The 17346-nt window shown below is 42.8% G+C and overlaps 1 long non-coding RNA gene and 1 pseudogene across 3 annotated transcripts; both read right to left on the reverse strand.

The window, feature by feature from the left end:
- Nucleotides 1-7318: 7318 nt before the first annotated feature.
- Nucleotides 7319-10263, reverse strand: LOC136517990 (uncharacterized). Of its 3 annotated transcripts, none has more exons than XR_010774413.1 (6): nt 9992-10263; nt 9719-9853; nt 9351-9485; nt 8606-8731; nt 8422-8457; nt 7319-7893 (listed from the first exon to the last, which is right to left on the reverse strand). It is a non-coding gene; the product is annotated as an uncharacterized lncRNA (long non-coding RNA). The 3 variants fall into 3 exon arrangements; XR_010774415.1 differs by having other exon boundaries at nt 8422-8493; XR_010774414.1 differs by having other exon boundaries at nt 9719-9869.
- Nucleotides 10264-10415: 152 nt separating this feature from the next.
- LOC136516509 (disease resistance protein RGA2-like) lies at nt 10416-14841 on the reverse strand (annotated as a pseudogene).
- Between the last annotated feature and the right edge of the window lie 2505 nt (nt 14842-17346).

Below are 17346 nucleotides of genomic sequence, written 5' to 3' on the forward strand. Positions count from 1 at the left end.
GGCACGACATCAAAATCAGCATAATCATGGTATGATCCGATAGAAAAATACACACGAGCAGATTGTGTTACCTTTGTCTTACCACTATTGTTGAACCACTAAACATGGTATGAATGTGGAAGAGCACGTGTAAATAAACCAAGGGTCTTGACAAGCTCAGAATTTACCAAGTTATTGCTGCTCCCTCCATCAATTATAGCACGAACACATAAATTATTGACAATGAGGAACATTTGAAACAAATTGTGGCGTTGTAGCTTGTCTACTGTCTCAACTTGTGTACTTAAAACACGCTGAACAAGAATTGATTTGTAGTTTGCAATGCATGTCATACTATCAATTACCTCATCAGGATCTTCAGCAACATCAGGATCTTCAGCACTATCCGCAAATTTATCTGCATAAAGATCAGTTGCAAGTGCAAATTCATTCTCCTCATCACTAGCACTAGCATACCCACCATCATCAGTAGCAATATATGCGCGTTTGCTGGGGCATTCCTTAGTAATATGTCCCATGCCCTTGCGGCGGTGGCAAACAACTTTAGAAGAGCTGCTAGAGGAAGGTGTAGCAGATCCACTAGAAGAAGCCATGATAGAAGAACTCTTCTTTACAGGCACTGGTGGTGTCTGCACATTAGAAAATTTACTCACCTCGGTTGGATGTGAAGGAGTGGACGGAGTCGTGGAACGCCTAGGGTGTCGCCCCTGTACTTCTCTTTCAGCTTTAAGAGCATAATGATATAATTGGAAAAATCTAGTCCATTCTTTATAGTCAAGAACATCCTGTATTTCACGACGCAAACCTCCAAAAAATCTAGAACACTTATCCATTTCATCCTCTTGTATGTTACTACGTGCTAGACCAATTAAAAGCTCCTGATAATATTCCTCAACAGTCTTACTACCTTGATTTAAACGTTGCAGTTTTAATCGTAGATCACACTGATAGTATGGAGGAACAAATCTCAATTTCATTCGTTGTTTAAGTACAGTCCAGGTTTGAGGTATTTGAGCATTAGCATTAGCATTAACATTATTGCAAATATCATTCCACCAGAAAAGAGCAAAACTAGTAAACTCACTAGTAGCAAGTCTAACTCTATATTCTTCCGGTACTTGATGGGAGCTACATTTTTGATCTACAACCATCTCCCAATCTAAATATGCTTCAGGATCAGCAGAACCAGAAAAAGAAGGTATCTTAAACTTGGTTTTAGAGAAAGGATCATTATTACCTTGGTTATTATCTCCCATACCGCGTCGGTTAAAGTTCAACCAATTACGGTTATGTGCATCCTCAGCACGTCGTTGAGCTTCAACTTCAGCCTCCGCGTCGCCATCCTCCTCCTTAGAGAGATCATCATCATCATCTTTAGGACGTGGTTCAGGATGTTGTTGTTCAACATCTTCAATCCTCTTGGCCAAGTTGGTGATTTGTTGAAGGATCTCATTGAACTTGTCATCAAGAATGGCACGAAGCTCATTCTTAGAAACATAGTCATTGAAATCTGTAGGTGTGTCCCCGTTTCCTTTACCGCTGCCTTTGGCTTTTTCTGACATGGTTAGTAGAAAGAAGAAGATAACACAAATAGTATTATCCCTACCAACTACTTAGGTTGTGGATAAGGAAAAATAAGGCACTCAACTCTCAAGCGTCTTACCACGGTCTTACAAGTGTTCTTACCAAAGCAACAGACGGTACAATCGGTTGGTGATTGTGATACTGTTGTAGCTTGAGTATAACAGTTGCAAGGCGAACATGTACTTGGTTAGAAGAAAGTGGAGCTTGGATAGGCACAATATAGTAGCAAAGAATAGCAATATTCGTAACTAAATAGCAAAGCTGAATAAGTATCCCGAGTACTTGTCTTAGTTGCTGGCCTACTCACGTTCCAAGTACTAAATGTATCAAGGATGTGAATAGCAGGAATATAATTAGGAACAAGGCAGCAATCAGCACACGTAAACACAGCTCAAATGGCGCTCTCTATGTGCTCCTCTAGATATTGTTCCTCTTTTGCCCCTTTCTTTTTTCTATTTTTTGGGCTGTCGTTGTTTTTTGAAAAATTTTAACTTTTTCTTTTTATTTTTTTGATATTTTTCCTTCACTTAGGAGCACAAAAGAAGTAACCACAGAAAATATGAGCTTAAACAAGTGAAAGGTGTGGCCTGTGAAAATTTCAGAAGACGTGCTCAAAATCGACAAAAAGCTTGTGACCACGAAAAGAGGATCTTGTGACCAGTTTTTGACCAAAATAAAAAAATTTGACCCCGACAATGCGGGGATGGATGGATCCAAATTTTTTTTCTAATCGATTTTGATATATGGAACGTTGAAATCTGAGTTCGTATGCGAAAACTAGACCAGTTTTACGAACTAACTTCGAATTAGAGGACAAAACGAGAACAATGCGCGTAAAATTGGTCACGGCAGCAAGGATTTGATGGAAACAGTGAAGACAAGTGTAACAAATTAGATGACGTAGACTAGAGTTTGATGGATACAAAGGAAACACAGGAAGACTTGAAGGTACTCATGGATTATGATAAAAAACAAAGAGAAAAACACAAACTGGACTCAAAACGATCTAAAACCAGCAACCAGAACTTGACCTAGGGCACAAACTCAACAACACGAAACAGAGATAAAATTGCACGGTACAACAAGGATATAGGACAGGAAATATGTGGTGGTGTATATTTTTTTTAGCTTTTTGTGGACTATAGATAATGCAAAAACAGTAACAATCTAAAGGAGAAAACAAAGTTATACCTAACGGACAACAAGGTCTCTGATACCACTTGATGTAGACAAGGCCCGATCTTCTGAAAGGTATGATAGCGTCGATTGGTGGAGACTCGACGTTCATGATCTAGGCTTCGAACCAAAACTGATTCGGACCCCCGCAACCATTACACCACTGCTCCGTTGGTTATCAACCACGCGAACGCGATTGACCTCGTCTAGAAGACTTTCCTGCAAGCGAATCGAGAACACAAGTAAGAACGGGATGAACACAATCTAAAATTGCAAATAAATATGAGGCTTATGAAAATAAGAAGGAGTTCAAGTCTTTATTCGAAAGGACTAATCGCTACAGGCGAACAAGATAAGAACTGGGGCCCTGGTTCGCAGCAAGCAGCCTTGGCGGCACAGTTGTAGCAAAACGATGTCTATTTCACGAGAAAATTAAGAACTAAACAAAACCCAAACCCTAAGGAGAGCGAAGACTGCTATTTATAGGGTCTTAGGCATCACCCCCCTAGACGCGCCCCCCTAATGGGCCCAAACACAATACACGGTCCAACGGATCAAAAGACGGTGTCGCAGCACCCTGGCAGATTCTGGATGCTGACTTGTTTCGATGATTCCCATTGATTATGAAGGGATTTTGACGTGAGATCACTTGCATTGGCTTTCTTATCAAATTAGCTTTCCAACCATATGTGGATCATCGAAAACGGAGTTTGGATGCGTCCTGGGTGACCAGTTTAATGCAGACTGGTCCTAGAACCCGAGATGGGCTCCAACTTCAGTTAGACTGGGCCTCCACCATGAGAAAGATAAATTGAACGCCCATACTGGACCTCCTCCTCTCCTTGGCCTGTATGCGACAAAGTAGTGATGTCCTCATCAAAGGCACCCAGCTGGGGGCATTGATTCACGAATCGCCGGCGTTCCGGTACGGCTTGTCTGTGGTTTAGCGCCGTAGTAGAACAGAAAGTTGAAAGGAGAAGAAACGGAACTGATTGCTCAACTCTTGCTTGAAAATAGAACAAGTGCTTATATAGACTGGCTAGATGATAACTTAATACGGCTAATAATAATACATAAATAAGGACTCATGATTAGTATTGTTTTCTGCCAAAAGAAAACCAGCAAACCATAAAGCTTATCATGTTCCTTGGAGTCGGGAAATTATTCCCACTAGTCGGATAAGTCTTGCGAGTACATTGTGTACTCAGGATTTATTTACCCCTGTTGCAGGTAATGCATGAGAAGCACCCTTGTGTGGAGGATTCTTCTGGTGAGCTCAGACGGATCCTCGTTCCTTATCGCTAGATGTTACTTTTAAATTTCGCTGTTTATTATTCCGCACTCTGATATTTGGTAATGTAATAATGTACTTTTTAAGAAACTCTGATGTATGAAATGGACCAGTATTATAACTCATTCTCATTATTGGATCCTTGGGAAAAATGTGGATCTTTCGGGTGCTCCCTTGGGGTGTGCCCGACGGATACCGCCCGCTGTAGCTTGCTTTCGGGGTGCTTAGTGTCTGGTGGAAGACAAGCACCTCCGTAAGCGTGTTATTTCGGGCGGTTCTACCACAGTTGGTACCAGAGCCAATAATGGTTACGAGTTTCATCACTCTTTTTCAAAACTAAAAATTTGACCAACAAAAGCTTTTGCGAAAAGTAGGATGCAATTGCATTATGTAAATAAGTATAAGCCCTAACAATATGGTCTATCTAGGATAGCGGCATGGGTTGATCTAATCAGTTTTCTGCAGGTACACTGACTTACGTTGCGTAAGAAATCGCTTAGTATACGAAAAGTGAGTGTGTGATGTGCCGAAAATTTTTATGTATGCCGCTATATTCCGGCTTGAGTGAACGTATAGGCCGAAGCATGCATCATGATAATAGCATCTTACTTAAACTGAAATCCCCCTACACGTATAATTAAATTAGTAAATTGATAGGACCAACTAAAGGAATGCTTTAATAAATGTGTTGTCATTTCTCTAATCCCTTGTTTCTGGTCGGGAAGGTGTTCTAATGGATGGTCCCTATCTCTTACAGATGAATCTAAGGTCCGGACGTGGGAGCACCAGTACTGGGGCGGCTCACGGTCTTGGCGAGGGCCAAGGCGAGAGTGGTCGGGCCATTGAGCACGGCAGCGGGGGGATGTTAGGAGGTTCAAGCAATACTTATACCGCTAATTTGTTGCGGAATTTTCTACTATATGTGATCATCTACGTCTAGTACCGACGAGGCTAGACGGAACTCTAGGCCAAGTGCCAGCCGAAGGCGAGGTCACTACTCCATCTACACGTCCCAATTAATGGGATTGGACACATCGTTGCTGGGCACCGACGAGGCAAAGGCAACTTATATACGTCCGTGTTAATGAAGGCCGGCGTACATGACTGGACACCGACGAGGCGAAAGTCATCCCCTTCATTATCAACATATTCCATTTACTCCGACATGGCGATGGTGATGTCACGGCCGAGCTTCGGCGCCGAGCTTCGGCGACATAAAGCCACCCATACTATTGTTATGCCATATAAATATCGCATATGGTTGACTACGATCAATTGAATATTTGACGACCATAAAGCGCAACTTAATCCGAGGTTTTTCGCAAGCTCAGTCTTGCGGATATAATTAACCGGACGCGCCCAACAGGCCCTGGGAATCGGCGGACTACGCAATTTTCCTATAAGTCAGACCTCTCCTTAAGCATGACGCTGAAGACGGAAGAAGACATTTTTTTCGTTGATCATGTATTTTGTATATTCAAGAAAGAATTAATGAAATATGTGGTTCTTGAAACGTGTGCATATGTCTCCCTTGCATTACATTATTTTTATTTATGTCTTCGTTCATGTTTTCGACCAAACAATCTCCAAAAATTCTTTAAATGGACATCTACCAGTCAGATTTTGGAGCTCCATATTTACAAATTGTAATTCTGTTCTCCAATTGTATAACAGGGATTATTCCAAACTCAATTTGTCAGTGTCCTCAACTACGGGTCTTAGATCTTTCAAACAACTTGCATTACACGGGGACTACCTAATTGCAGTGCAAAAGAGTTGAGACAACGGAATCCATCTAGCAACAGCTCTTCAAGGGCCCGTACCACAAATTCTTATGGTTTACAAATCCATACTCTCCTTCTAAATAATAATAATAGCCTTTCAGATCAGTTTCCTTTATGCCTAAAACAATGCCAAAATCTTATGTTCCTCGACCTAACTCTAAACAGATTTAGTGGAAAGTTGCCTATGTGGATAAGTGAGGCTATGCCTATATTGGTAATGTTACGGGTAAGAAATAACAACTTTTATGGTCATATTCCAGTTGAAACAACAAAGCTTTATTCTCTTCGTGTTCTTGATCTAGCAAATAACAAGTTTTCAGGGGGCATACCACAACCTCTTGTGAACTTGAAGGCCCTGACTACCACTGTTGTGGCCTCGACAGAAAATCCTTTCCAAGAAGTTTATCAATCTGGGTATATGTTTCTCTGAAGTTGGTCTGTCTAACGATACCTTATCAGCTAGTAATTAAAGGGCAAGTGCTTGGGTATAGTAAGAATACCATATTTTTTATGAGCATTGATCTATCTTGCAACCGATTAGTCGGGCAAATTCCACAAGAAATATATTCACATATTGGACTGATAAATCTGAATTTATCATCAAACTTATTAAGTGGAAATATCCCATATAAGATTGGCAATTTACAATCATTGGAGTCTCTCGACTTGTCCAACAACCAACTTGATGGCCAAATTCCTTTGAGCATATCGAATGACTTCGCTGTGCTATCTAAATTTGTCCTACAATAACCTATCAGGAAGAATACCCTCAGGACATCAGCTAGACACTCTCAAGGCAGATGATCCTGCTTCAATGTACATTGGCAATCCTAGTCTTTGTGGGTACCCACTTCCAAAGGTTTGTCCTGGAGAACAGCCAGTACAAGAAGATCCCTTCAAATGGAATCAAGATGACATGACTCAAATGGAATCCTAGTCTTTGTAGGCGTTTGGATAGTATTTGTTGGCTTTTTGTTTAAGAAGACCTGTAGATTCACCAATTTCAACCTATTTGACAAATTCTATGACAAGGTGCAGATCTTCTTTGTAGTCACTTGGCAACAATGGTTCAAAAAGACAAATACAAACTGAGCAAGCACTATTATATAGGTATATATGGGAAAACAACCTGCGGCTTGCATCTTGTACTGTGCATGGAATGTGTGGAAAGAGAGGAATCGGCAGAATTTTTGAAGGATCAGCAAGAACTCCAGCTCAGGTGTTTGCTCCAGCAAGAGAAGAAATGGCGCTGCGTCGACAGGCCTGTGGACGCCCTTGGATTGACTAATGAATCACCTATCTCCTGTTTCCCATGTGTACTGTGCTTTTCTTCCTTCTATTTAACAGCACCCTGTAAGACGTGGACTTTCTACCTTCTTAAATGATTTGGCACTTGGCAGCGCTCCTGCCCGGTTTTTCAAAAAAAAAAGTAATTTAAATCCTTTGTCAAAAGAAAAATATACATGCAAACCACACGTGCCTCTTCATAAAACAACTACGATATCAAAGACAACAAATATATCATACAAACTCTGTACACATGTGCTTCAGCTCCCTTACTCACAAACAAGAAAAAATGGATTGGGCTGAACCGAAAGAAAATAATAAAAAAATATATATCTAAAGCTAGCTACCCGCGCTATTTGAGCAGGCCACCTTGCTAGTTATAATTACTAGTCTGTATATGAGTGTAGGTTGATGGGCATGACAATATAACTAACTAGCAGGAACCCAGAAGCGCAGGCCAATCGAAAAAATAACTGTAAGATATGGATCAAGCTACAATTCCTTGGTCTACAAAACCAAACTAAGATTGCCTCCTAAACTCCTCTAGGGTGACGAGTATGTAGTTTATTCTGGTAACCAACATTTAAAAACACTGGTTGCAATAGGAAGTGAATGGAAAGAATTTGAATAGCCCAACAGAACGAAACTAATCGCCATATTGGTCTCTTGCCGTCCAGGATGGAACACTGTAGCCATGTCTACGGGCATGGCTAGGCATCAAGTAGCTTGGGTGATGATGAGGCGACGAAACGTGGTGCACTTTAATGGGGCCTGAGTCATTAAATAGAGAAAACACTAAGTTTGTAGAATAGTAGAATGTTGACACAATGATCATGTAGAAGTGTGTCCATGATATACCCAAGTACATAGGATGAAATCATCATGAGACGCAAATAAGCATAAATGCATCAATACGGTCATTGGAAAATACTAATAGCAATGATAAGATAGTTTAAGATACCTAGGATTGTGGATAATGAACATTGTTTTAGCTATGGCAACATGGAACTTGTACTGTATTTAAATCCAGTGAGCACCATTTTTTCCTCTACCCAATAGAAACATGCAAAGCAATTTTTTTGTTGGCCAGCAGAAACATATGAACCTATGGATGAGTGAAGGACGGTAACTGATGATGTAGTGTTGCAGAAATCTATGGTAGAAGCACTTGACTTTGCAAGTCGAACAGAACAAAGGATATATGTGGATGTGGAAAATCTGTTTTGTCAATGTAAAATCTGTAGTAGTAAGGAACCAAATGATTAGACGTAGCAGCAAATGCACAGTTAATTAACTGACCGTCATTCTTCAGAAATGGCGTACATCTGCGACCCGCTGTAGAAGTAACAGATGTTTCAGATGTTGGGAACTCTGCAAAAAGGACGAAAAGGCAATGGGTCGATTGAAGAAGTCTAGAAGATAATGCAGTTGAACATGCATCACACATGGCATAAATACGTAAGGAAAAAACAGATGTGAATACCATGAGGAGAGGCGGTATCATGGAAGCCGCTGCCATACAACGACACCTCAATGCTAGAAGCACCATACAACGGCGCCTCAATGCTTCTCGGTGTGGTATTTAGCATCTTTTTGGTAGGAGATGGCCCTAAAGTGTAGGCTAACAAATTAGGCTATGTAGCTTCACACTAAATAATGGAAGCAGAATGCACAATGGAATTGGAAGGTAAGCATCTCCATAACATAGCAGCGCACCAACATGCATAAACAAACTTACCACACTGAAATTATTCATTATCTAAAGAACTTATGTCAAACCTTGTGCAAATAATTAATAGGAAAAATATCAGACTCGCCACACTTCTTAATGGTCAGCATAATCTGACAATTTTGCAATGGCACTCTGCTACACATGGGCGAGGATAGACATAGCGAAGAACTGGAATGCGCTGCATCCCACTCACTCAGCAACCAACTACATATATAAGCAGCTGAGTCAACTAAATATTCTAAAAATTAAAGGATGATTTAATTTTGTGACCGTAAGTAGAACCCAGGAAAAAAAAAAGTGACGTCCTCATTGAAATAACTAAATTATCATATGATTCTGACAACAATGTATAAATATCTATATTAATTTGAAGAAATATAAAAATACATGTCTACATCAGTTAATCCTTTACTCAGGAATTCAAAATATTCATTATGTAAAGAACTTATGTCTCAAACCTTGCGCAAATAACTAATAGGGAAAATAACAGACTCACCATAGTTATTAATGGTCAGCGTAATCTGACAATTTTGCAATGGCACTCAGCACTTGAATACCATCTGTATCTGGAACTTAGCGAGCAGAATGGCATACGGTCCCAAATTAGATGTGGTAGAGTGAGATTATGCACCTGAATCGTAGCAATGGTAAGCGGATCTGTTAAACGGAAAATTTAGAGGGCTACATACAGTTGACATTGACATCCAATTGCACATACAGTCACCTGTACATTAACATTTGAGGGGGAAAATAAAATATATGTCTACATCAGTTAATCCTTTACTCAGGAATTCAAAATATTCATTATGTAGAGAACTTATGTCAAACCTTGCGCAAATAACTAATAGGGAAAATAAGACTCACCACAGTTATTAATGGTCAGCAAAAGCTGACAATTTTGCAATAGCACTCGGCAGTTCAATACCATCTTTATCAGGAACTTAGCAAGCAGAATGGCATGCTGTCCCCAATTAGGTGTGGTAGAGTGAGATTATGCACCTGAATCATAACGGATCTGTTAAACGAAAATTTAGAGGGCTATATACAGTCGACAGTGACTTCCAATTGCACATACAGTCACCCGTACATTAACATCTGAGGGGAAAAAAAGAAGAAGAAGAAAAAGGTATAGCATACCTGAGGTGGAGGGGACGTTGGTGCAGGGGCCATGCGAAGGAGATGGCCGGACGCTTGGTCGACGGCCATGTGCTGCCGCAGCTCCAGGGGCGGCGCGAGGGAGATGGCCGAACGCTGGTTCGGTGCTCTGCGGTGGCCGCGTGAGGGCGAGGGGATCTGGAGGAGGCAAGCCGGCGGCCGGGTCGCACTGCCGCTGGTGCAGGGGCGCACAAGGCAGAGGCCGTGACGCAGTTTGGGGAAGTGTGCATCGGTGGTTCTAGAACCTGGGTGCGTGGCCGACATCTAATGGCAACGTGGCTGGAGGCATGCACTGGTAGTAGTCTTACAGGCAGCAGAATGTACCAACGGTTGCATCTGCCGCATTCACGTGTGGTATGTGCTTTGAAGACCTGCTCCTCCCTACCCCTCCAAATCAAATATACACACACTACGAATGTGACTGACAAGGTGCCAGTCAGGCCCTGCCCCTAGCTTGTAACGCGCCGCCAAACCAGGGCAACCATTAATGAGCAATTCCTCGAGAGCAGTTAGGCGTTGTATGGATTGGGGCAAGTATTGAAGGGCAGGGGAATCCTGGATAAAAGCGAACGAAGCGCAGAGAGTTGTCCAATCCACTCCGGCAGCACCGTCAGTGCAGGACCTGATGACATGTCGAGATGTTCAAGCGAGGTGAGGTGCTGAATCGCCTCTGGGAACTGCTTCAAATCGCCCATACTCAGTTCAAGGCGTCGCAGAGAATGCAGTTCTCCAAGCCAGTCAGGCAACGTGCCAACGGCGGGGCATCCGCTGATGCAGAGACGCTCGAGAGAGGTGAGGTTCCGCATGCTCTCTGGTAGCTGTGCCAGGTCATTGCAGCTGTAAATAGACAACTCTTTCAGCTTAGTGAGGTGCTGCAGCAGTTCCCAGCCAGATGATGATCCTGTAACTTCGATTAGCACTAGACTCTTGAGGCGAGGGACCAACACATGCATGCTGGGCAGCTGATGGGAGAACCTTCCTGTGGATAGCAGCTGCACATTGCTTCTGTCTAAAGCCATATGCTCCAACGATGGTGGAAAGTAGGGGCTCCCATTTAATTTCGGGCAGCCACCTATGCGTAGACTGGACAGGACAGGGAAAGGATATTGTGCTGCCAATTCTTTCTCCCCAGTTTCAAAACCACTTGATGTAGTCCACAGCTCCTCTAAATTAGGCATTTCGTCCAGCACAAGGTCTTCAGTGAAGGCAACTCAACAAATCCTCTCATATGCCTCAAGTTTGGAAATCTTTCCAGCATTAACCTAAGTTAAACGAAGGAAATGGGATGCAGTAGTTTGCTTCAGCATTATGCCACCTTCACAATATGAAGAATCATTTTGCTTCATCATCCATCCTGGCAAGCAGGGGCCTCTGTAACCATAGATATCCAAGCCTCAATTTGCGATGGTGGCTCAAGAGCGTTCAGCACACCCCAATCATGTTCCATATCTGATACCAACTCTTCTTCGGTATCACTTAAAGACCAGTTCAGCACCAAGCTTTGTATGCTAGTCTTCCGCTTCAAGCAAGCCTTCTCTGCATCACTTGGATTCTTCAAATACTTAAGGTTGGTAATTACCAAGCGACCACCTATCATATCAAGGTTTTCTAGCTCTGAGATCCTCGCATCATCTGCACCACACCCAACAACAAACAATCCCAGCTTTCTTAAACGGGTCAGCTGTCCCAATCCTGATGGTAAGCAGCACAGTTTACTACAACCCCTTATGTTCAAAACTGCAAGCCTTTTCAAGTTTGCTATGCCCTTAGGCAACTCCCGTAGCTCCTCGCATCCCTCAAGGTCAATACATTCTAGAGTATCAATCGATGTAACCCATTGAGGTAGCATGGTAACTTTGGTTCCAGAAAGGTTCAGAGTACGCAATGTATGACAGGATAATGTGCTTGGCAGGTCTTGCAAACCCGTACAACCATTAAAGTTGATAGTTCGCAAGTTTTTGAACTCCCCAATGATGTCTGACGGTAGTTGTTGCAGAGATGAACAACGCTCTATATCAAGTACACATAGGTTTCCAATTCTACCTAGAGAGCTTGGTATCTCTCGGAGCTTCGTGCAGGCATATAGTTGCAAGGACTGAAGAACATAAAAGTCACCAATGGACTGAGGCAAACTCTCAAGATCAGTAATGCAACGCAACTCTAGAGTCCTTAGCTTCCGAAGCTTTCCAACAGACTCAGGTAATGTCACAAAACCTTTGCAGTTAACAAAATGGAGTGACTGCAAGTTCCAAAACCTCGAGATAGCTTCTGGAACTGTTGTAAAACTAACATTGTGGATTTCAAGATACCCAAGATACTCAAACTTTAATATGAATAGTGAAAACGGAGTATCAATTGCATAGTCCAAAACAACACTGCGCATACAACAACTATTCTTCACTGTGGTATCAAAAGATGGCTTACTGTCAGAGATATATAGAGCACGGACCTTGTCAAATAAGCCCTTGTCAACATTCTCAGTGAATGAAGTCAAAGATAAATATCTATACCTATGAGTAAATTCTTCTGTTGTATGAATTGGCACACAAGTCACCAGTTCATCCTTTAGTATCTGTCGAGTGAGATCATGGATCAAATCGTGCATGTTGTATATATCAGTATTCCAGCTCCCATAAGCTTCCTGAAGAAACCTGACTTTTACAAGAGAATCTAAGTAGTCTCTTCCGATATCTTCAGGTTGCTCTCCATTCATTGCATTGATGAATCCATGAGCTATCCATTGGGCAATCAAACGATCTTTCTGGATTCCATAGCCCTTCGGGAATATGGAGCAAAATGTAAAGCACTGCTTCAGTTCATCTGCCAAGTGAATATAGCTCAACTTCAAGGATGCAAACACTCTGTCATTTATCCTCGGAACATTCCATAAATTATTATCTCTTATGGCCCTCCACGTACTTATTTGCTTCTTGTCACGAAGGACTGCTCCAAGAGTTCGAATTGCTAGCGGCACCCCACCACATCTCTTGATAATCTCTTTTCCGACTTGTACATAATCGGAGCTCAAATCTTGCTCTGCCCATCCAGAACCCTTCAGGAATAAGTTCCAACTCTCAGACTCTGATAAGAATGCCAAATCAAATGTATGTCTTGATTTCACAGCATCTGCAACCTTTTGATCACGAGTGGTTAACATAATCCTTGTTTCAGGTGCACCACATTTTAGCTGCACCATGAACTGTTCCCAGTCATGTCTGTCCTCATGCCAAGCATCATCAAGGATAAGAAGAAACTTCTTATTGCTCAACTTCTCGGAGATTTTTTGGGCCATGTGCTGCGGGGGATGACGATCTGAATTATCTCCAACAATTGTTTGAAATAGCTTGCCGTTGAGCTTCTCAAAATCAAACTCTTGAGACACATGGACCCAGAATATTTCATCTCCGAAGTGCTCCTTTATCTTGACGTCATGGCAAATGTGTTTGGCCAAAGTAGTTTTGCCTGACCCCCCTAATCCGACGATAGAAACTACCATGCTGTTCTCTCCAGCATTACATTCTACAAGCTTAGATATGATTGCATCCTTTTCTTGATCCCTACAGGGTATTTCGGACTCCGGAACCTCGCTCAACCAGTACATTTTTCCAACTGTCCTGTAGCTAGTACCAACATGTTGATCCCTTGGAACTAAAGTATTGACATCACTTCTTTGCTTGACGATTGCAGCAAATCTCACCTTGATTGCCTTGATCTTATGAGCCATCTTGTATCGGAATGCAAATGCCTTTGGTTTTGCACAGAAGCAGCCAGCTATAGCACTCTTGTCATCATCTCTTTCCATCTTCTGTTTCTCAGCTTCTAGCTGGACTTCTTGTAGTACATCGTCAATGTCATAAGCCACATCTTTCAATTTTACAACCCAGAGAGACTGTGGCTCACTCTGTATTGCTCTGTCACGTGCTGCCGACAGCCAGCCTGTAATCTCTGCGTGTATATCCTGGAGCTCGGAGAGATCTCTTTGTACACCGGTTATGGCAGCAAACTCAGTGGCTAACAGTGAAACTAGCTTGTCACCTGCAACCTTCAACACTCCAGATGCTAAAGCAGCCTCCATCCCACTCATTATGTCAAAGAAACTCTTGCCTAAACCCCTGCGGATGAAATTGAAAGCAAGCGGTTACATTGAGTTTCACAAATCCAAAACAGGATTGTGCGTGTTGGGCTTAAACCAAAGCAGATTAAGTACCTCAACTCAACTGCGGCGAGGCTACAACCCAACGAGAAAGAGGAAATGGGTTCTTCGGGGGTCCAGCTCCAGGATGCAGAGGCCTGCAGATCTGAGGCAGGTGATGAAGAAAATGAGCAGGTGGTCGAACCCAACGAGAAGGAGAAACAGGATTTCGGCCGAGATCATCCTCATTACCTCGGTCGCGTCGTCGTCGGCGACGAGAGGCCTCCCCTAGTCGGGCTGTGAACTCAACTGCGGCGAGGCTACAACCCAACGAGAAAGAGGAGATGGGTTCTTCGGGGGTCCAGCTCCAGGATGCAGAGGCCTGCAGATCTGAGGCAGGTGATGAAGAAAATGAGCAGGTGGTCGAACCCAACGAGAAGGAGAAACAGGATTCCGGCCGAGATCATCCTCATTACCTCGGTCGCGTCGTCGTCGGCGACGAGAGCCTCCCCTAGTCGGGTTGTGCGCGGTGGTCAATGGTCACTGCTGCTCACTTCTCACGCCCATGGAGACGAACGGAGAGAGGAGAGTGAATGTCCACACCGCACTTGCCATAGAAAACAAAGAGAGAAAGATTGTCGGATCGGATGCAAAGTGGAAGGAGATAGCGACTGAGGACCGAACGATGCTTGCTTTGTGAGTTGGTGGTGGTGACTGGACCCCAGCGGCCACTGAGAGCATGATTGCTTTTAGCCTCAGAAATCGCGTGGCAACTGGCAAGAGCATCTATCTACAGTGGTTCCAGAAAATCCATCCTCTTTCCCTGGAAAAACAAGCTCCAATAGATCCCTTTCTAATCCTCTTTTCCAAAAAATTTCTTTCCTTGGAAAAACAAGCTCCAATAGATCCTTTTCTAACCCTCTTTTCCAAACTTTTTTTCTCAATCTCGTTTGGATATTGTCGAATTTATCTCAATCTACATATATTAAGGTAAAAATTAGTTCAAGTTTACTTCAGTCCACCTAACATATATCGATTAAGACGAATCCCACTACATCAAAGAAGACCTAAAAGGGGATTGCTCACCCATACCCTTTCCTACTAGAGGCTGTTTTTCTACCACTCGTCGTTTGTTAGTCACCAGGCCTCGCCCACGGTCCACCTCGCTAGTCGCTGCCAGTTGCGCCCCAGTGCCAACCGTGTCCTCCACACGCACGTATCGTTAGGCTTAGGCCTGGACAAAAAGCTCACAGCTCGATACCTCGCTCGACTTGCTTGTTAGTGGCTCGGCTCAAAACTCCAGCTCGTACCTCGCTCGGCTCGTTTATATTTTTCAATAAACTGAGCCAGCATTAGTTAACGAGTTCAACTCGAGCTGACTTGTGAGCTTAACGAGCTAAAACTATTTGCCTTAAACTTATATTAGTTTTGTATAGCTTGTTGACGCATTGCACTTTATAATTGGTTGATTGATGGCCGGACCTGGACCTGGACCTGCAAATTCAGGATTACTATAATTTTATCACTTTGTTTTAAATAGATGTATAGATCCTTAATAATGAATTATGGATGCATTATATATATAAATATAGAGTGCAGGCTATTGATGTATGTTTGGTACTGTAGTATATTGTTATACTTGTATATATGTCGGTACATATTAATTTATTTGTTTGATTTAAGACTTATAAATGGGTTATTTCTGTATTATTACTATTTTCAAGCTTTAAATAAATATATAAAATTAAATTTTTTATGTTTTTTTTTGTCAGGCTTGCGAGCTCAATGAGTTGAGCCGAGCCGAGTTATCCAGCCATAGTCAGGCTGCGCTCACACTATCACATGGTTGAAGAAGAGAGGAGAGAAGGAAAAGAAAGAGAAATAGTAACCCGCTACATGTAGGTCACATGTGTCCGGAGAGGAATAAAGAGGAACTGATACAACATCCATCTCCTGTATTTTGAGATTTCTTTATCTCAGACTTAGGAAAAATGAGATGTTCTGTCTATGGGAGATGCTCTAACAAAGTAAAAGGGTATCAAGTTATGCATGTATCTAGTATATGGGTACGGTGTAGTTATAAATGGGTTCGAGTTGTAACGGGGAGTTACGGATAGAGTTTAAACATACTTTTTATCGATAATGCTCGGCCACGGGTGTCCGTCCGTTCGGATGCGATTCCCAAGCCTGTGCAGTGAACCAGCCCCCGTCTCTCTTAAAAAAAATCCCTACTCCGCCTTACAACGCACATGCCAAGCTAGAAAGGCATTCCCAAATCCCAAGCAATGACTCCGCCGCTGTCGTCGCATGACTTGCAACTCGCGTCGGCTGGGTTAATCTTCGCCGGCTGCTGCTACCTCTCTCTTCTCCGTTCGTATCCGGCGATCAGCATCCCTCCGCCACCAGCAACAGGTAGTAATGACTCCCGCCGCCACCGTTGCACCTACATCTTGTGCTAGCCGGGCTAATTCCGCCCTGTCGCACCCCCATCCCCCACGAGCGGACGACGCTAGATGACTGCGGCCAAGCGAGCAGCAACACTGGAGTAGCAGCAGCGGGGCCACGCCGACGGGTGCTAGCTTGGGCCGTGAGCAGGTGCGGGAGAATCGTTTGAGGAGCGACGGGCCATGCCGACGGGCGCAAGCGTGCGGAGCGACGTACCCGAGGTTGCTGGATACCGTAGTTTCTCACCAGGTAGGCTGTGGCTGCCGGCGACGCCGTGTTTCAAGTGTTTCAGGCATTTCAGACTTATGTTTCAAGTGTTTTGTCTGGATGTTGCAAAAGTAGATATGGGATGTTGCAGATGTTGCAATGACAATATATGCATGTTGCAAGCCTATGTTTCAAGTGTTTTAGGTCAGATGTATGTTTCAAGTGTTTCATCTGAATATTGCATATGTTACTATGGCTATACACGTATGTTTCAAGCATATGTTTCGAGTGTTTCAGATGTTTTAGACTTTATGTTGCAAGCGTTTCATCTGGATGTTGCAAAAGTAGATCTAGATGTTATATATGTTGCTATAGCTATACATGCATGTTTCAACCGCATGTTTCAAGTGTTTCATCTGTTTCATATGTATGTTGTAAGTGTTTTATTTGGATGTTTCAAAAGTACTCCCTCCGTCCACAAAAGAATGCAATTCTCATTTTTTTAAGAGTCAAACAGTCTGAACTTTTACAAAATTTATATAAAAAGTGCAAA

The sequence above is a fragment of the Miscanthus floridulus genome, chromosome 17 (assembly GCF_019320115.1).
Source record: "Miscanthus floridulus cultivar M001 chromosome 17, ASM1932011v1, whole genome shotgun sequence".
In the NCBI taxonomy this organism is placed as follows: Eukaryota; Viridiplantae; Streptophyta; class Magnoliopsida; order Poales; family Poaceae; genus Miscanthus; species Miscanthus floridulus.